The sequence below is a fragment of the Sphaerodactylus townsendi genome, linkage group LG07 (assembly GCF_021028975.2).
Source record: "Sphaerodactylus townsendi isolate TG3544 linkage group LG07, MPM_Stown_v2.3, whole genome shotgun sequence".
Classification (NCBI taxonomy): domain Eukaryota; kingdom Metazoa; phylum Chordata; class Lepidosauria; order Squamata; family Sphaerodactylidae; genus Sphaerodactylus; species Sphaerodactylus townsendi.
The window spans coordinates 108,965,050-108,983,181 of NC_059431.1; positions in this window are offsets into that span (position 1 = coordinate 108,965,050).

The window sequence follows — 18,132 nt, forward strand, 5'->3', positions numbered from 1 at the left end:
GTCAAGTTTCCATCTAACTATGTTTAACGGCAGCAAAGGTACTAAAACTGTATGAAAACAAGATCTGAATGAAACAATTTTACTTATTCACTCAGCTAAAAACATCCCATCCGTTCCTTCATTTGGAAACATTCCTATCAGAATAGCTAGATAATCAGATGTAGGGACTTAGGGATGATTTTCACGTGCACAAGACAGAATGGTGCAGAGTTTAGTATGTCCAGCTAGTATCCAATCCAATCCAATCCAAATCTGGGTTCAAATCCCCACTCAACTAAAAACTTAATGGGTGACGATCAGCCTTGCTCACTATCTATCTATCTATCTATCTATCTATCTATCTATCTATCTATCTATCTATCTATCTATCTATCTATCTATCTATCTATCTATCTATCTATCTATCTATCTATCTGTCTGTCTGTCTGTCTGTCTGTCTGTCTGTCTGTCTGTCTGTCTGTCTGTCTGTCTGTCTGTCTGTCTGTCTGTCTGTCTGTCTGTCTGTCTGTCTGTCTGTCTGTCTGTCTGTCTGTCTGTCTGTCTGTCTGTCGGTCGGTCGGTCGGTCTGTCGGTCTGTCTGTCTGTCTGTCTGTCTGTCACCCCACCCTTTCCCCCCCACCCTTTTTTGACAACAGGCTCAGGGCAGCTTCCAATAAAATTTGTAACAATTAAGATGTAGAAATAACATTAAAACCTCAGTTAATAAACTCAGTGGCACTTTAACACAGAAGGAAAGGGCAGGCCAATTAAAATTATTCAAAGTACAGCATGAAGAAGATAATGGTAGCAATAACACCTCAAGGGATAAAGATGTTAAATGGTGACTAGAGTTGTAAAGATATGTTTTTTTTAAAAGAGAGAGAAAGAGAAATCATAAGATTCCAATACTTGGAGCAATAAAGATGAACCTTAATACCTCCATTATTAAATGGGGGAAGGGAAAGGAGTTTGTAAGCCCCTTTGAGTCTCCTGCAGGAGAAAAAGGGGAGATATAAATCCAAACTCTTCTTCTTACTGTCTATTTGATTTTTTTCCTGCAGACCCCAACAGAAAGCCGCCTCCTCCTCCTTTTCCTCCTCCCTCCCTCCCTCCCTCCCTCCCTGTCTGTCTGTCTGTCTGTCTGTCTGTCTCTCCAAAACCATTCACAGTCTCTCTCCAGTATCAATCAATCACAACACTATCTCACCCCTTTCAACCCTCTTTCTTATAACTAACCTTTTGTTTAAAGGAATACACACTCCACACTTTAAATCATTACAGCAATCTTTACTGTTAAAGTACCACCTAATTGGCTTGATTCTCTGTGCAAAATGTTTTTCCCCAAATTTGTTGTTGATGGAAATCCAAGCCCTTCTATCCCACGTGTTTCTTCCCCTTTCAGGACTCTGCAGCATGCTTAGGGGCACGCCAACACCATGGGCAGGTTGTCAGATGTTTGGACAAGGGCTCAATGTCAGTGCTTGCCATAGGTGCTATTTTCTGTGGATTTGCCCTGGCCACAGTGGGACCGAGCTACGCTCCAACTGTTCTGCCAGATCTTCATGGGGCTTGTCTGAAACTTGACTGGTGACTGTGTCAGTCCAGGAGGCCATGAAGGCAAAACATGTCTGATAATCTCAAAGTGGAGAGCTTGCCCTGCCTGCCAAGAAAAATAGTCTGGTGTGCTTTTAAAAAAGTGTGCTGCAGATGGACCAGAAAGAAGTAGTTACCCCTGGGATAGCTTGGTTGATTGAATCCCTTCAGCTAAGGAAAGTTTTGCAGACATCTGGCATGAGCATGTAGTCAAAATGGCTGTCTGTATCCACCCCCAATCTCACATAGAACCCAATGGTGCTTTGTGACATCTAATGAAACTGTGGCCCTTTCCCCACTTACCGTTTGCTGTGCGCTACTCTCCCTAAATAGTGCGGGGTCCAGCAGCACTCCCCACGAGTCCGGGCGGTGACAACACAGCCGCCCCGACTCTGCCACTCTTGCGTCCCCTCAGCGCGCATCATTTCTGGAGCTGAAAAAACTGCACCTTTTGATGACCCCGGGCAGAGCACAGGGCAGTGGGGAACACGAACCCGCACCAGAAATGACTTGCGCTGAGAGTAGCGTGCCGTGAATGGTAAGTGGGGAAAGGGCCTGTGTTTGATTTGTTCCTTCACACTTCAGTTTGCCCACATCACCTATGAATCTAATTCTGAGAGAAGTAAGTGCATCTCATTTCAGGAATTGGGACCTATTCATCTTGTCTCCTAGTCCTATATTCTGGTTGTGTTTTCCAAAAGCAAAATGGCAAAAGCTTGCTGCCATTTCTGCCATCCGTTTCTCCCAAGTGGAAAACGAATGGCATGAAAAGACCAGATCTGCAGACCAGCCCTGAGAAATTACACTGCCAATGCTAGTAACTAATAATTAGATTCCAGCATGTTTTGAATTAGTGATAGGCCCATTGATTTAGACGTTTAGCACTGCAAAGCCAGTTATTCACTGACCTGAAAGAAAAAGAGGCACTTTACCGCCAGCATCACTAATTATTTATGGAAAAATAAGGTCAAATACTCTATCTGTGCTGTGTGTCAAGTGCATTTCTCAAGTCGGGTGATCATGGAACCTTTTTCTTGTTCTTCTGGACTGCTGCATTGACGTATGTCTTCTCCTATAGAGCAAAGTCATATCAGGCAAGCGAGGCATGATGTATCGAAACACTGCACAGAGTGACAGGATAAAAATACTGGAGGTTATCTATTTGCAAAATGCCAATTGTTTTTGTGAGTTCCTTCACAATATCCACATAGCTCTTCTGAAATCTTAGAGCCGCTTCAGATGGAATGGCAAAGAGCAGAGAAGAGAGAAACATTAAGAATGTACAGCTGGAATCTGCTTTCTGTTGTGCTCAGATGTGCAAAAGTTCCATTTTCATGAATAACCACAGGACACTTTTTGGAATTAAAATGGGCTGCAGCCCTTCTTATTATTATCATAGCGGAAGCTGGGAGAGCAAGAGGAGCACATTGTTCAGCAGCCGGTCGGCACCCCTGGCTGACCCCGACAACAACCCCAATCCCTATTGGGGAGGACAGAGAGGTACTGGGTGACCGAGGTGACCGCCCTTTGTGACCCCCTAACTGCTGGGGTATCAGGCTTGAACTGCAGAGGCTTCCGCAGCATATGTGAGTTCACCACTGGTGAAGCTGGGGCAGGCTAGGGGCATGGCCAGGGAAGGAGCTGACTTTAGTTGGCTCCCTCCCTTTGCCAGTGGTCTGTAGAGGCTTCTTGGTGGTGGAGAGGCAGAGAAGCCTCTTTGGAAGCGGTGGTCAGATGCAGCCATGACTGGGAGCCCAGCTCTTGGATGGGGCTGCCCTACTGGGAACGGTAGTAATGAAAGAGCTAGAAAAGATTCTTCAGTGAAAAGATGTGTCATTGGTGACCCAGGATCAAATTAATGTATGCTACAGTTTTCCCTATCACTAAGCATTGGTGTGAAAGTTTGACAATGAAGAAAGCTGATAGGAAGAAAGCAGACTCCTTTGAAATGTGTTGGCCAAGAGTTTTACGACTACCATGGACAACCAAAAAGACGAGTTAGTGGGTTCTAGATCAAATCAAACCTGAAATGCCCTTGGAAGCTAAAAGGTCTAAACTTAGCCTGTTGTACTTTGGTCACATTATGGGAAGACAAGAACCACTGAAAGGACAGTAATGGTTGGAAAATGGAAGGCAACAGGAAAATAAGAAGACCTAGCATGAGATGGATTGACTCTATAATGAAAGTCATGGCCTTTAGTTTTCAAGACCTGAGCAAGGCAGTTACGCAGAAGATGTTTTGGAGGACACTGATTGATAAGGTCACCATGAGTTGGAAGCAACTTGACAGCACTTGAAACACACTTGCATACATGAAATCTAGATCATAGGTGTCAAACTTGCGGCCCTCCAGATGTTGTGGACTACAGTTCCCATCCTCCCCATGCCAGCATCATGCTGGCATGGGGATGATGGGAACTGTAGTCCATAACATCTGGAGGGCCACGAGTTCGACACTTGATCTAGATTAAAACAAACATAAATTGGAATATAGTTTGTAAATATTTATATTGCTTTATATTAAGCTAATCTAAATGAAAGGTTAAACCTGTGATAGATCTTGTCTTGGGTTCCAAGGAAGAAGAAACTTGAAGTTCTATCACTGCCATTTTGCCCTGAAAATCCTCCGATTTCATTTCTCTCTTGTACAAATCAAGCCCATGATTTGTTTTGTTTGTGCCATTTTGCTTCTACCGTCCACATTTGTGCAGCTGAACACGTGTTTTCACATTAGTTAAGCACAAGTCAACCACTATTAAACTTTGTATTGTGCAAAGAAATTGTATATTTAAAAAGCTACACTGGCTGCACAAAACAGTTCTAAAGGAACTGAATCTATTGTCTGAAAAGAACTGAAAAGAGAGTATTTGCTTTTCTACCCATGTAAAAACAGCGTATGTAGAGGATCTTGCCCAGTCCATACACATACAGACCAGTGGTGTGATCCAAAAATTTTAGTAACAGGTTCCCATGGGGGTGGGATTCAAACAGTGGCATAGTGCCAATGGGGCAGGGCACGACGGGGGCTTGGTCGGGCATTCCTGGGCGGGGCATTAATAATTTCTCTGTTACTGTAAAAAAACTCTTACTGTAAAAAAAAGTTCCTAATTTCCAGCTGGTATCTTTCTGTCCATATTTTAAACTCATGATAGCAAGTCCTATCGTCTACTGCCAACAGAAACAACTACTTCTCCTCTAATTGACTGCCTGTCAAATACTTAATACTTTCAAATACTTAATTTTGTTTCTAGAAATCAAAAGAAGGATACTTTCCTTAAACAAGGAACTTTACCATATTTCTAAAACATGTTTTTCAAACAGCCCAACAGGAGAATTATCCCGTTTTCTACCTTCGCTAACCAGCCACATAGGAAACAACAGGACTTTATGATTTTTGGACCTAATGGAATTTCTAATGGAAAAGCAGACCCAATTAGTAACCTCCTCTCGGCACACACCAATAATTAGTAACCCACTCTCGGGAACTGGCGAGAACCTGCTGGATCCCACCTCTGACACAGACTGCTGGTTGCAGTTAGAAGTTTTATTTTTGTGTTTTCCCCTCCCTAACATCCCAAACTGCATTGGTGGGAAGAAGTATGTGTGAATGAATATACATAGCACTGAGGTAGGTGGCTGTGTGAAAGAGAGCAGGAACGGAACAGGAGAACTCATTCACATTCCTGTAGTATTTACATTCCTATAGAAAAACACTAACCTGTGTGAGCACTGAACATAAACAATACATTACGCATGGCTTTAAGGGGGGGAAAGTTTGATATTAGGGTGTAACACCCACATTAAGAGGAGCATGTTTGAAAAGGCACCCACAATGTTTTGTGGGTTTTTTAAAACCGGCATATTTTTCTCCACTGCTTTTGACGACTTTCTTTTTAATGTGTCAAAACTCTGCTGAGCAGGAGGTCCAGATTTCCTTCCCATTCTGCCTCTTCCTGCTGGGTGAATGTTAAGGGATAGGAAGATCATTATATCATCTAAGAACCACCTGCTGCAACCTTGGGGCCTCTAGGGACCTCATTTGGTGTCCTGTTTCCTGTACAGAACTCTGCTTCATATTTTGTATGGCTGACAGTGATTTTTTTTTGAACAAATAATACATTACAAGCATTTGGTGGGTGATGGTGGTATTTGGGGATTTCATTTTAAATTTGAGCTTGTGAGCCAACTTAAACCATGGGGGAAAGTGGGATATAAATATTTTAATAAATAATTAAATAAATAATTTCCATATATATTTGTTCAGATAAAGGTGCAGTAGGAACAGATAGCTGGAAGATGTAGGCTAAATAAAATGCCAATGATTGGTGGTTTGTGCCTACTGGAAACCAAACCTGTTTATGTGAACTGGGAGAAATGCTTTGGCAGATGAAATGTAGCTGGCAAAGGAATCTGCTCAGTTTTGGCCATCTTGTTTATCTTAAAACAACTATTGTGGCTGCCCATTTGCTTCTGAGTTCAGTTGGTAGTGCTGGCTAAAACCTGGTACACCTTCTTCATGGTCTAGGACTGGAGTCTCCAGACTATGGCTCTCCAAATGTTCATGGACAGCAGCTCTATCAATTGGCCATCTGGCAGGGGCTGATGGGAACTGTAGTCCATGCACCTCTGGAGGGCCATAGTTTGGAGAATCCTAGCCTATTTACATGCCAACTTCTGGTGCCCCCACCAATTAAGGTTGTCAGCATAGCATCAACAAGAGCCCTTTAGTAGTAATCCCCAGACTGTAGAACACAATATCTGGAGAGAGGGAAGCTGCCCTTAGGATTTTTTAGGAGGCCTTGCAAAGCTGTTTTGTTTTGTTTTGGCTTTTAACGGATAGTGTGGTCGGGATGGTTTTTTATCAAATTATGCATGGATTAAATGTGGAATTGTAACATACCATGGCCCTTTCTGCACGGGCCAATAACAGCGCCCTAGGGACGGCAAAAACGCCATCCCTAGGGAGCTGTTCGCATGGGGGGCACTGCTGCATTGCAGCAGCGCCGCCCTCACTCCCCCCCCAGCGGCGTGAAGCCGCTGTTTCCAAACCTCGCTCCCCGAGGGAGGTTTTCTGGAAACAGTGGATGGAAGGCGCCGTCCCCCCCTTTCCCGATCACCTTACCTTCCCTCCGACCTTCCGGCGCATCGTCCAAGCCTGGGGACAAGCCCCCCACCCTGTGACTCCAGAGCTGTCGCACAGGGCAGGGGGGCGTGTCCCCTGGCCTGGTCGACGTGCCAGAAGGTCGGAGGGAAGGTAAGGCGATCGGGCAATGGCGCAGCGCTGCGCTGTCTTCCCCGCCCCTACCATGACCGTTCGTGTGAACGGTCACGGGGGGGGGGGTTGTCGGCGTTGTATACACCGACTCACCCCCCGAGCATGGCCATGCAGAAACGGCACTTGAGTCACAAATGAAATGTGGGGTACCAATACTGTGATAAATAGTTTTGGTTTTATATTCCCCCTTTCTCTCCTGCAGGAGACTCAAAGGGGCCAGATTTTCACTGTCTTGAGGGCTCTATTTGGATGGAAAGATGGCATTAAAATGTTTAATAATATTAAATAAAGAAAATGTCCATCTTCTGTTCCTTCCTCATTCCAGAATTTCTGTTTGCATTTCACTTAACTTTGAGAATTTTTGATGATCAAAGAAGCTGAAAGATAACGAAGGTAACACTGAAGTATTCTTGATTGGAAAGATTTCTTATCTGGGGACAGGTGTTGCGCACTGACTGGATGGGGCTACTTTCCCATTGAAAATCCTGGTTAACAGCTAGGGTTTGCTTTGGATCCTGATAGCAATAGCTTAGGATTCTGTTTGCCACTCGAGGGTGGGACTGTTACTTCTCAGAGTCTTAAACCAAAATTAACGACACAACACTCTAAACCACAGGTGTCAAGCTCGTGGCCCTCCAGATGTTATGGACTACAGTTCCCATCATCCCCTGCCAGCACAACGCTGGCAGGGGATGATGGGAACTGTAGTCCATAACATGTGGAGGGCCGCAAGTTTGACACTTAGGCTCTAAACTGTGGGTTAAAAATTTTTGGCCATTGCCAAACCATTTTTTATTGACAAAGGATGAAAAAGAATCATGAGGTGCAGCATGGGATTTGATCTGAACACTGACCAGCCCCAGTGAAACCTTCCTCCAACCCGCCTGTTGGAGGAAATAGATAACCTTGCGCAGTACCAGTGGAACCCAGCTGGGCGGAAGCCACGTTCTGAAGAACCACTTCAGAGCCGCAGTGGCTTAGGAGGTTAAGAGCTCGTGTAGCTAATCTGGAGGAACCGGGTTTGATTCCCAGCTCTGCCGCCTGAGCTGTGGAGGCTTACCTGGGGAATTCAGATTAGCCCGTGCACTCCCACACACACCAGTTGGGTAACCTTGGGCTAGTCACAGCTTCTCGGAGCTCTCTCAGCCCCACCTACCTCACAGGGTGTTTGATGTGAGGGGGGAAGGGCAAGGAGATTGTAAGCCCCTTTGAGTCTCCTGCAGGAGAGAAAGGGGGAATATAAATCCAAAACTCTTCTTCTTCTTTACCTCTAAGGGGCACAAGCCACAGTAGCCCATGCCTGGGCTTCCCAACCCATGGCTTGCTCCACCTCACACCTCTTACGGAGGTACCACCAAAGAGGGTTAGCACCGCAGCTCCCTCACCAATAGATCAGCTCCCATGCACCAACCGCCATCTTGACTATGACATCAGACACATGCATTAACATTATATAAAAGGGTGAGGAGGGTGGGAAACTTGGTGTGGCACCATTGACGAAGGAGGGGCCCAGAGCCAGTAGAAGTCTTATAATGCTTCGCCCACCCCTCCTGCTGATGTCATGACGCTGCGCCTGAGTCATGATGTGGATGCCCTTAATGGGCATGGCCAAACACCTGCCTTCCACCCTGCTAAGGGCAGGCAGGGCAGGGCCTCTTGGCAGTCTCCTTCCTGGGTAGCAATGTTGGGCCCTGGTGATTCAAGGCTGCTCTTTAACTGTTTCAGCCAGCTTCATGTCATCCTAGTCAGGAGGGATCCAGTCACAATGGTTACTCATCCCACAGTAATGGTCAGACCAGGCCAGTGAAACAGACCCTGCAAGGAGCTGTCTTTTGGAGGCTGTTCAGATACTGCAGCAATATTGCTGTCAGATTGCTGCTAAAGCCAATCTGCTGGGAGCATGTTTCATCCATATTTAGTTTTTGGGCTCACCTGAACATAGCTGCCTGAATGCCTTTAAAGGCCTGAATGGACAGAGACAACAGTGTCTCAAGGATCTCCAAAGGGCAAATTTCTTCCGTTCTATTTGGGGCAGTGGTGGGATCCAAAATTTTTAGTAACAGGTTCCCATGGTGGTGGGATTCAAACTGTGGCGTAGCACCAAAGGGGCTGGGCGGGGCACGACAAGGGCATGGCCGGGCATTCCGGGGGCGTGGCATTCCTGGGCAGGGCTGTGGCAAGGATGCAGCTGCTGTGCCAGTCCTTGAGTGGGAAATGAATGTACGCAGGCGCAGGCTGCCACGCACGCCAAGGCACCTCCTGCTAGACTGCTTCAAGTTCTGCGCACCACTGCTGAGGAGAGGCGTAACTAAGGCAAAAACCACATGGCAAAATCACCAATTAGTAACCCCCTCTTGGCACACACAAATAATTAGTAACCTACTCTCGGGAACCTGTGAGAACCTGCTGGATCCCACCTCTGATTTGGGGCCTTCATGGATGTTTTCATTGTGTGATGGACTTCCTTATTGTTGAGTCAAACACAGAGGAAATGAATTGCAAGCAAAGTTGGGAAATAATACAGAGCGACAGTGGGAGGTTTCCCCAGAACTTTCAAGAGAGTCACCTGAGGTTTCCCCAGAGCTTTCCAGAGAAGCATCTGTGAAGAAAGTAGAGACATTAAAAGTAACCTTGCATTTTCCTGCTTTTTTAGTCCTTCTTCCATTTCACATGGAGAATTTACTGGCTTAATGGGATCAATGGACCACTCTGTTCCCTACAACTGGTGAGTATCTAAATTACATAGAATCAGTTCTCTTAGGGTCATATCACTTAATTAAATTACATGCAGCTGTTTGTCAGTGGGAGAGAGAGAAACATTGATTGGAAGCAGTGGATAACTGTGGGACCTGTGCTATATTTGCACAGGGCACATGTGTTTGAAATTAGGCATCTTTGTTGCATATTACGTGACATAAGTAATTGCCTTGTAGTATGTTGCGATGCCATTAGAGGTCCAGGGCTTGACTCCATAAAAGCAACAGTAAAACCAGTTCATTGTTCTTAACGGACTGTTACTTCTGTTCATATATAAGCCCTGCCCAAAATGGTTTAATGTGTTGGTGGTTCTTATCCACAAAAGCATGTTTATCATTTTTATAAGGGTATCATTTTCTGGAGAGTTGCTCTGCAATTCAGTTCACATCCTAGCTGAAATTGTGTTGCTGTACCTGGTTCAAACTGCAGACCTGCTTGCTTTTATTTATGCTTGCAACTCATCTAAATGATAACGTGAGTTTCTGCTACTTATTATTGTTTCCTGTCAAAGTGTCACTCATTTGTGATTCCCACCCCACATTCTAAACATAAAACCCTGACGTTATTTAGAAAAACTGTTGTAATAGAATAATAATAACAATAATAAGCAGATTTTCAAAAACATCAGATAACAAATACGACACATCAATTACTGAAGCAAACCAACGTTATAAGAAATAAGCAATGCTGAGATATAGTTCTTAGGGCAACAAGCTGAAAAGATTATTCTGGTTGCAAACAATTGTGCTTTTAGATTTTATTGCATGGTGTGCAGAGATGGTTTTACCTACATCCCTGGGAAGAGGGATGTAGGATAATTCTGTAACTTGGGAGCGGCAAGTGAAAAAGCTTACCACCACCCTTACAAAGTATTACCAACAATTATGTGGGCTTTTCACAGCAGAGCACCGTTGTCTGTTCTTTAAACCTAGTTTCATGGCGTGGAGATAATCATTCAGATACTTAGGATCCAGCCTATTGGGCGGTAAGAGGACAAGCATATAAACTGTTTATACCACCATCACTCGAGTTTAAAACTAACTTGATCTTTAAGATGGAGATAATATTCAACCAACCTTTCATGAAACACATTGAGATGCAAGACACATTACACTTGCAAACATTCTCTTCACAAAGATTTTTGGTGCTTGGTGGGTCATTCATCACCCATTTTTTAAAGGTCTTGAAGCTCCCAGGAGAACAGGACTGCTCCAGTGGTTTAAAACAAAATTATTGGAAAGTCTAGATGTCATTCTGAAGTTCAGTGGTGCATGAAGGGAAAAAAGTGTTGCCCACAGAAAGTTTGATGACCAGAACTACACACAGCTGAACCAGCTCCCAACTCCAAAGCCTTTTCCCCTCTTTTTTTCCCAGGAAAATTCAAATGTTCATTACTGTGGAGGCAAGTAATAGATCAGAAGATCTTCAGGTTCTGTTGGGCCAATAGAAACTTTAATTATCTTCTTTTTGTATTTGCCAAATGCTGAATTTTTACCAGTTCATGAAGGAAGAAGCTGTAGCTTACTGGTAGAACATCTGCTTTGTATGTAGAAAGTCCGAAGTTCTATTCCTAAAATCTCCAGATAACACCCTACTTAGCCTCTTTTCATCTTTGGAAAACACAAAACAAACAATTAGATGTAAGAGATGGAAACAATTATTGGACAATCTCTAACTTACTACTTCCGGACAAAGAATTCAAAGAGCACTGGCTTCTCAACTCTAGATATGAGATGTTCTGGATATGAGATACATTGGCTAGATATCTTGCAGTTTGCCTTCTGGCCTGTGTTTGGGACAGAACCTAGTGTTTCAAACTTCTAGAACAGTCTTATTCTCTGAACTTCAAAACTTTCCAAAAAAAGTGTGATGAATGACCCACCAAACACTGAAAATCAGTGGGAAGTGAATGTGAGCTGTATAATTGTTCACAGTTTCTTCATGGGTAGGCTTAGGTGGTCACTGGAAGATCAATGAGGCCTGCTGCTGGGCCCCCTCACAGTGGTGGCTTCTTGCGAGGGAGGGAGGGAGTCTGGAGGAATCAGCTGAAGGCAGGGGAAGGTGTCACTCTTGACAAGTCTCCTTTACTCCTCCTTTCCCCACCTCTCTCCCCAATTTTTTCCTTACAGTCTGCTAATTGCAGACAGCATTGGGTGGATTGAGTGGCTTTGCTGCAGCTAAGAGTAAATTCACTATTATTTTGTGGTTTATTTGACAAGGCCATTAATAGCCAAATCACCCTAAACAATTGGGCTGGACGCGAGCTCACAGTTGCGATGTTTGCCACAAAATAATCCTTTTTTGCGACCTTCACTAATCCAGTTTCCACACAGGCCATGGGATGGAAATGGCTCTGGTCACCCTCATAGATGACCTCTGGAAACACCTGCACCTGCACTGAGGTGAGTTGGCACTGTTGATTCTTTTAGATCTATCGTAGTATGCTAACAAGGACTTCATCAAGAGTTCCTTCCCAAAATACTAATCTGATCTTCTGGTTTCTGACTAATCTTTAGCAAGACCACTTCCATTTGCATCGGCTTTGTCCCAAAGTTGTTATTAAATTAGTTTCACCCTAAAAAGCTAACAATCTCTGGGCTTAGAATATTAAGCCAATGACAAAATCATTAAATTTAACTCTCCACCACTTAACTTAAGTGTCTAGTACTTAAGTGTCCTTCTTTTGTCTTCCAACTGGAGGGTGAGGGCCTCCTTTGTCCTGGGAGAGCAGGGTCAGTTAGCAGAACCTGAGGGCCTGTTTCTCTCTATAACTAGCCCCTTCGACCAACACTCAGTGTTTAGTATTTCCCTGGACCTCTCTCTCTGTCTGGCTAATACTGTTCCCAATGTGTTGCCTTTCTTCTTCCATTGATGTTCAACACAGGTCACTGAAATCTGCTCATTGGACCAATCCTCTTCTAGATCAGGTAATTATTGCCTTTATTTCTGCAAATCTCTTGTTTTTCCTGTGTGAATTCTATGCTGCTTTGATTTGTGTGCCTGCATATTTATTATTTTTGCCCTTTTAATAAAAATTGTTAAACTTTTACTCTCATTTCCTGTGGGTTTCTTGTGAAAACCAATATCCATAAACTTTGATGACAAAGATCTCAAGCTTATCCAGCCTTGCACTACACTAGGTCTATCCTTGCTAATTTCTCCACTCAAAAAAGGATCAGACCCTAGGTATTTCAGGTAACAGGGTAGTGGGGCCCTTACCACTGGTGAACTAAGGCCCAGCTCCCATGTCAGCAGCAAATTGGCATCAGTTCTGGTGCTCACTGGAAGTTATATCATCACATTGCTGCCAATGTGGAGTATGCTCTGGTATTTGGGCAAAAACTCTATGCTAGAAGCTATTTTTACCACAGAGTTTTTGTCCAAATGCCAGAGCATCCCCACATCATTAGCAATGTTATGCCATCTCTTCCGATAAGCACCAGAAATCATATTGCCTCATTGCTGACAACATGAGGGCTAGGCCTCAGTTCACCACTGGAAAGATCCCCATGAGCTGGGTGAATAGTTCTGGAAGATAGGGGTTCAAAATTGGGGATGCCCTGATGCTGTCAGCAGTATGGCAACTCTAGAAGACTGTTATACCCCCTTTTACAAAAGAACACCAAGAAAACCAGTAGTCCTGAAGGGCAGGAAGGGAAGTGCTCATGACCTGGCAACCGGCCATCCAGTTATCAGCCATCAGGAGACTGAGACTGGATAAAAAGAGATGGGAACAACCAGAAAGGCTCAATGAGAAATTGGTTTGAAGTGTCAAAGGAGACAATTGGGGATTCTTCTGGATTGAAAGGAGAGATAGATCTTCTAAGCCCCTAAACAAATCTTTTCCCACTTTCTCTGGGAAAGCGGGAGGGGGAATTGGGGGAATAGATTTAAAATATTGCCCCTGTATTTGAATTTCATTTATATCAATGTCTCCTCTTCATCCCTATTTACATGTTTGCAGTTATTCGTGATATTTTGAAATATGTAGGTTAAATTATATAAGATGCACATATAGGAAGGCTTCAGGAGAAAAACAGACACACTTTTTGAGAGCTATTTTTTCCCCCATTGGCATTGGTAACAATCCATCATAATCACTGAATAGACTTGTGCCCAAGGCTTTGCAATTGTCCATCGCTTTCATGACAGCGCCTGGTCATAGCAGTGATCACACTGCAATTAATAGCTGAAGTTTGAATAATTGGATAACTTATCGGCTCAGCAGTAGACTGTGCAATTTAATCTTCTTCCTTCAGCATATTAGACATAAAACTGATCAATGGAACAATGGACTTTGATGACCTTTGCTTTCTTTCTTGTGCTAGTTCTGTTTCAGCACTTTACTGCTATCCTAGTGACCAAAGGGGGGAAAAAGCAGCTCAGCATGACAACACAAGAATCAACACCTACACCCCATTGAGCAGAAAAATGATCACATTTTTCATTCCATTACTTTATTGCCTCCGCTCCTTGCTGCATCCTCTTATTCCTGAGTTCCAGTTTATCTAGATGAAGAAGAAGAGTTTGGATTTATATCCCCCTTTCTCTCCTGCTGGAGACTCAAAGGGGCTTTTCAATCTCCTTGCCCTTCCCCCCTCACAACAAACACCCTGCGGTGCAGGTGGGGGGCTGAGAGAGCTCCACGTAGAGCTGTGACTAACCCAAAGGTCACCCAGCTGGCGTGTGTGGGAGTGTACAGGCTAATCCTAGATTCCCAAGATAAAGCCTCCACAGCTCAGGGGGCAGAGCGGGGAATCAAACCCGGTTCCTCCAGATTGGAATGCACCTGCTCTTAACCACTACGCCACTGCTGCTCTACAAGAAGTTTAAGAATTATTTTCAAAATCTGTCTTCAAGCAGCCTTGAAGATTTTTTTAGTGAAAGGTGGGATTCATAAAAAGAAATTAAATGGGGCACAGCTGGGTTCAGAGGTCTTCTAATTGTATCTTTCTCCACTCCAAGTTGATAAAACATTGCAGAGAAACAACTCTGAAGTGACCGTACATTTGATTTTTATCAAGGTCCTTTTTGTCTTGATGCATGCATGTGCACTTGTAAATTTGTAATTATTTGAGTTAAAGAACATTTACAGTCTGCTTTTCTCACGGGGACTCGAGGCGTATTATACAGAATAGCTCAATGCTATCAACACAATGGGATATCCAATAGGCCATGCAATAGGATCTGACTTGTGGAAACCTGGAACCAATCCGAGATCAGAAACAAAGCATATTGTCAGGAACAAAGTCTGGCTGGTGAGGGGTGTTCCAGTGTAACCTGATTGATATGTAAAGGGTCTTTCTTCCCTTCCCTTTCCCCTCTGATATTTATAGCTTTGGCACTGATTGTAGATAATTAAGCTGAATGACCCTGAGGAGCCTCTTTGCCTCCAAGAAACAGGATGTGCCTGTTGGCCTGAGGGGGAGGTGAGGCAGGTGGCTGCATCTATCCCTATAATGCCCTTGAAGGCACCTAAGCCCCTAAACCAGGGGTAGGGAACCTGCGGCTCTCCAGATGTTCAGGAACTACAATTCCCATCAGCCCCTACCAGCATGGCCAATTGGCCATGCTGGTAGGGGCTGATGGGAATTGTAGTTCCTGAACATCTGGAGAGCCGCAGGTTCCCTACCCCTGCCCTAAACAAATTGTTTCACACTTTCTCTGGGAAAGCGGGAGGGGGAATTGGGTGAGGATAAAGGAACCCAGGAAAGTCAGGTTGAACAGAATTGGCTTTCTCAAGCTAGGTACTTGCTACCTTTCAATAAATGCTACTGATCAAGAATCCAGAGTCTGTTTATTGGCTTAAAAGCCAAGACGTAACCGATATGAATTAACTTGACACATTTAAACGATGCAAAAATTCCATATTTGCAGCAAAAAAAATAGTAGGAGTAGTGGGAATTGTAGTTTACTGTCCCGAATCCTCTTGTTCAAGCTTCTTTCTGAATCGTTTTGCTACTATATAGCCCTGTTTTCTGTGCAAAAAGCCCTTTTGCATAATTCCCTCTTGCTTGGTTTGTGGAAAGCCATAAGATGGTGCCCCTCAACACCTTTTTGAGTGCTCAGCAAGTGTTTTTTGAAAGTGGGCAGGACAAGGTAGGGCTCCTGCCCAGGGAGGCTTCCAGTTGCCCATTTGAGGTCTGATTGGCTGTGCAGATTAAAATAATATTTCATTGACAGTTTCCACTATGGTATCGGTTTTATTCTGTCTTTTCGAGAGTACTCTGTGTGTATGGTTGGTTCCACCTATCATGTGGCTATGTTGTGCTTGTGCCCACCACTCTGTCAGAATTCCAAAGGTGCTCACAGGTTGGGGATCCTTAAGAACTACCCTTGAACAGCATTTGAAAACAGCAGCAAAGGCTATGGCTACCAATCTTGATCCTCCTTGATCTCAGATTGCAAATGCCTTAGCAGACCAGGTGCTCAGGAGCAGCAGCATCAGAAGGCCATTGCTTTCACATCCTGCATGTGAGCTCCCAAAGGCACCTGGTGGGCCACTGTGAGTAGCAGAATGCTGGACTAGATGGACTCTGGTCTGATCCAGCAGGCTAGTTCTTATGTTCTTATGTTCTTAACATATGGCCCTGATACTGCAGCAATTGGTTACCTGTCTGCCCCTGAACCCAATTCAAAGGGTTGGATTTGTCTGAGGGACCAGCTTCTCCCATATAGTCCTGCCCAGGGGTGTCTGAGGGACCAGCTTCTCCCATATAGTCCTGCCCAGGAATTAAGATCATAGAGAAAAGTTGACTGTTCCACCAAAGAAGTCATCTGGTGGGAACACTAAAGACTGCCTTTTCAGTGACAACTCCAAGATTATGGAACAACTTCTTTAGGGAGATGTGCCTAGCCTCTCACACTCAATCTTCAGGAGACAGTAGAAGACAATTTTATATAGGAAGCTGGGAAATAGAAGGCGCGGAGCTGCCTCCAAGCCCACATGGAGCTCACATCACAGTGTTTACTAGGCAGACTTTTTTTTACAGGGTGGCTTGCCATTGCCTCCCCCAGTTGTCTACACAGGGGCAATGGTAGGATTTTTTTAAAAAATTGTTTTGTATTATAGCATACCGTATATACTCGTGTATAAGTCGACCCGCATATAAGTCGAGGCACCTAATTTTACCACAAAAAACTGGGAAAACTTATTGACTCGCGTATAAGTCGAGGGTGGGAAAGGCAGCAGCTGCTGGTAAATTTCAAAAATAAAAAATAGATACCAATAAAATTACATTAATTGAGGCATCAGTAGGTTAAATGTTTTTGAATATTTATTTCAAAGAAAATCAGTAAACTAGCTCTGTAAGCCCTGATTCTCCCTTTAAATCCTCTCAGAAAGGGGGGGGGTGATTTAAAGGGGGAATCTGGGAAAAAATTGAGGGTGCCTGTCAGGGGAGGAATGTTTATGTGAGCAGTACCAACATTTCTGAGTATCTTTAAGAGACCCTCCTGATGATACCAGCCAGATTTGGTGAAGTTTGGTTCAGGGGGTCCAAAGTTATGGACCCTCAAAATGTAGCCCCATCTACTATTAGCTCCCATTGAAAACAATGGAGGATGGGGGCATCCCCTTTGGGGTCCATAAGTTTGGACCCCCTGAACCAAACTTTACCAAACCTGGCTGGTATCATCAGGAGAGTCTCTTGAAAAATCCCTGAAATTTTGGTGTCTCTAGCCTAAAAACTGTGCCCCCTCGTGGCCAACAAAGTAAAAACCCTAAAATATTTTTTAAAATACACCTCACTCGCATATAAGTCGAGGGGTTTTTTTCAGCACAAAAAATGTGCTGAAAAAGTCAACTTACATGCTAGTATATAAGGTAAGTTTATTTTCAGAGTCTAGAATATTGAAACTCTTGTAAAATGTGGCATAGATTCCATCCTTCTCTGTCCAACTATGTACCAACTGGCTATTATGTAAAGAGCAAGGCTATTGCATTGAGGCCTGTATATATGAATGCTGCACGCACCTCCTGAAGATTTAGATTAATCACTGTCACATAGAATGAATGCAGGTATTCAGAGTTGCCCAGGGAAACCAGACAATAGTAATGTCAATCTCACCCACTGCCAAATCTAGTTCTTTGACTCTTCATTTTAACTCTATCAAATTCCCGTATACCCTTCTAGCCTCTCAGCACCTCCAGGAGCTCTGAAAAACACTGGATTTTTTCAGACCAAACACAAACCCGAACAGTTCCCAGAACCATTAATATGAATAAGTCTCTAATGTTCAACAATTTGGATTCTAGCACCCTTGGGAACCAAGAGCAGGCTCTGTCTTTCTCAAGGACCAGCTGTCTTCGTAATCTTCAAGGAGCCTCAACTCAATGCCTCCCCCTTCACTTCTCATAGAAACAGGCAAAGTATATGTATTTGCTCTTTTATATTCCTCTTGAGTTAGCAACACCCTCTGCTTTAAGGTATCCTTCGTAAGATTATAGGGTGCACAACCCTCCTCTGAGTATACGCTGCTTAGTTGTGAATTTGCTTTCACTCCCTACTTTTCTTCTATGCTTTTAT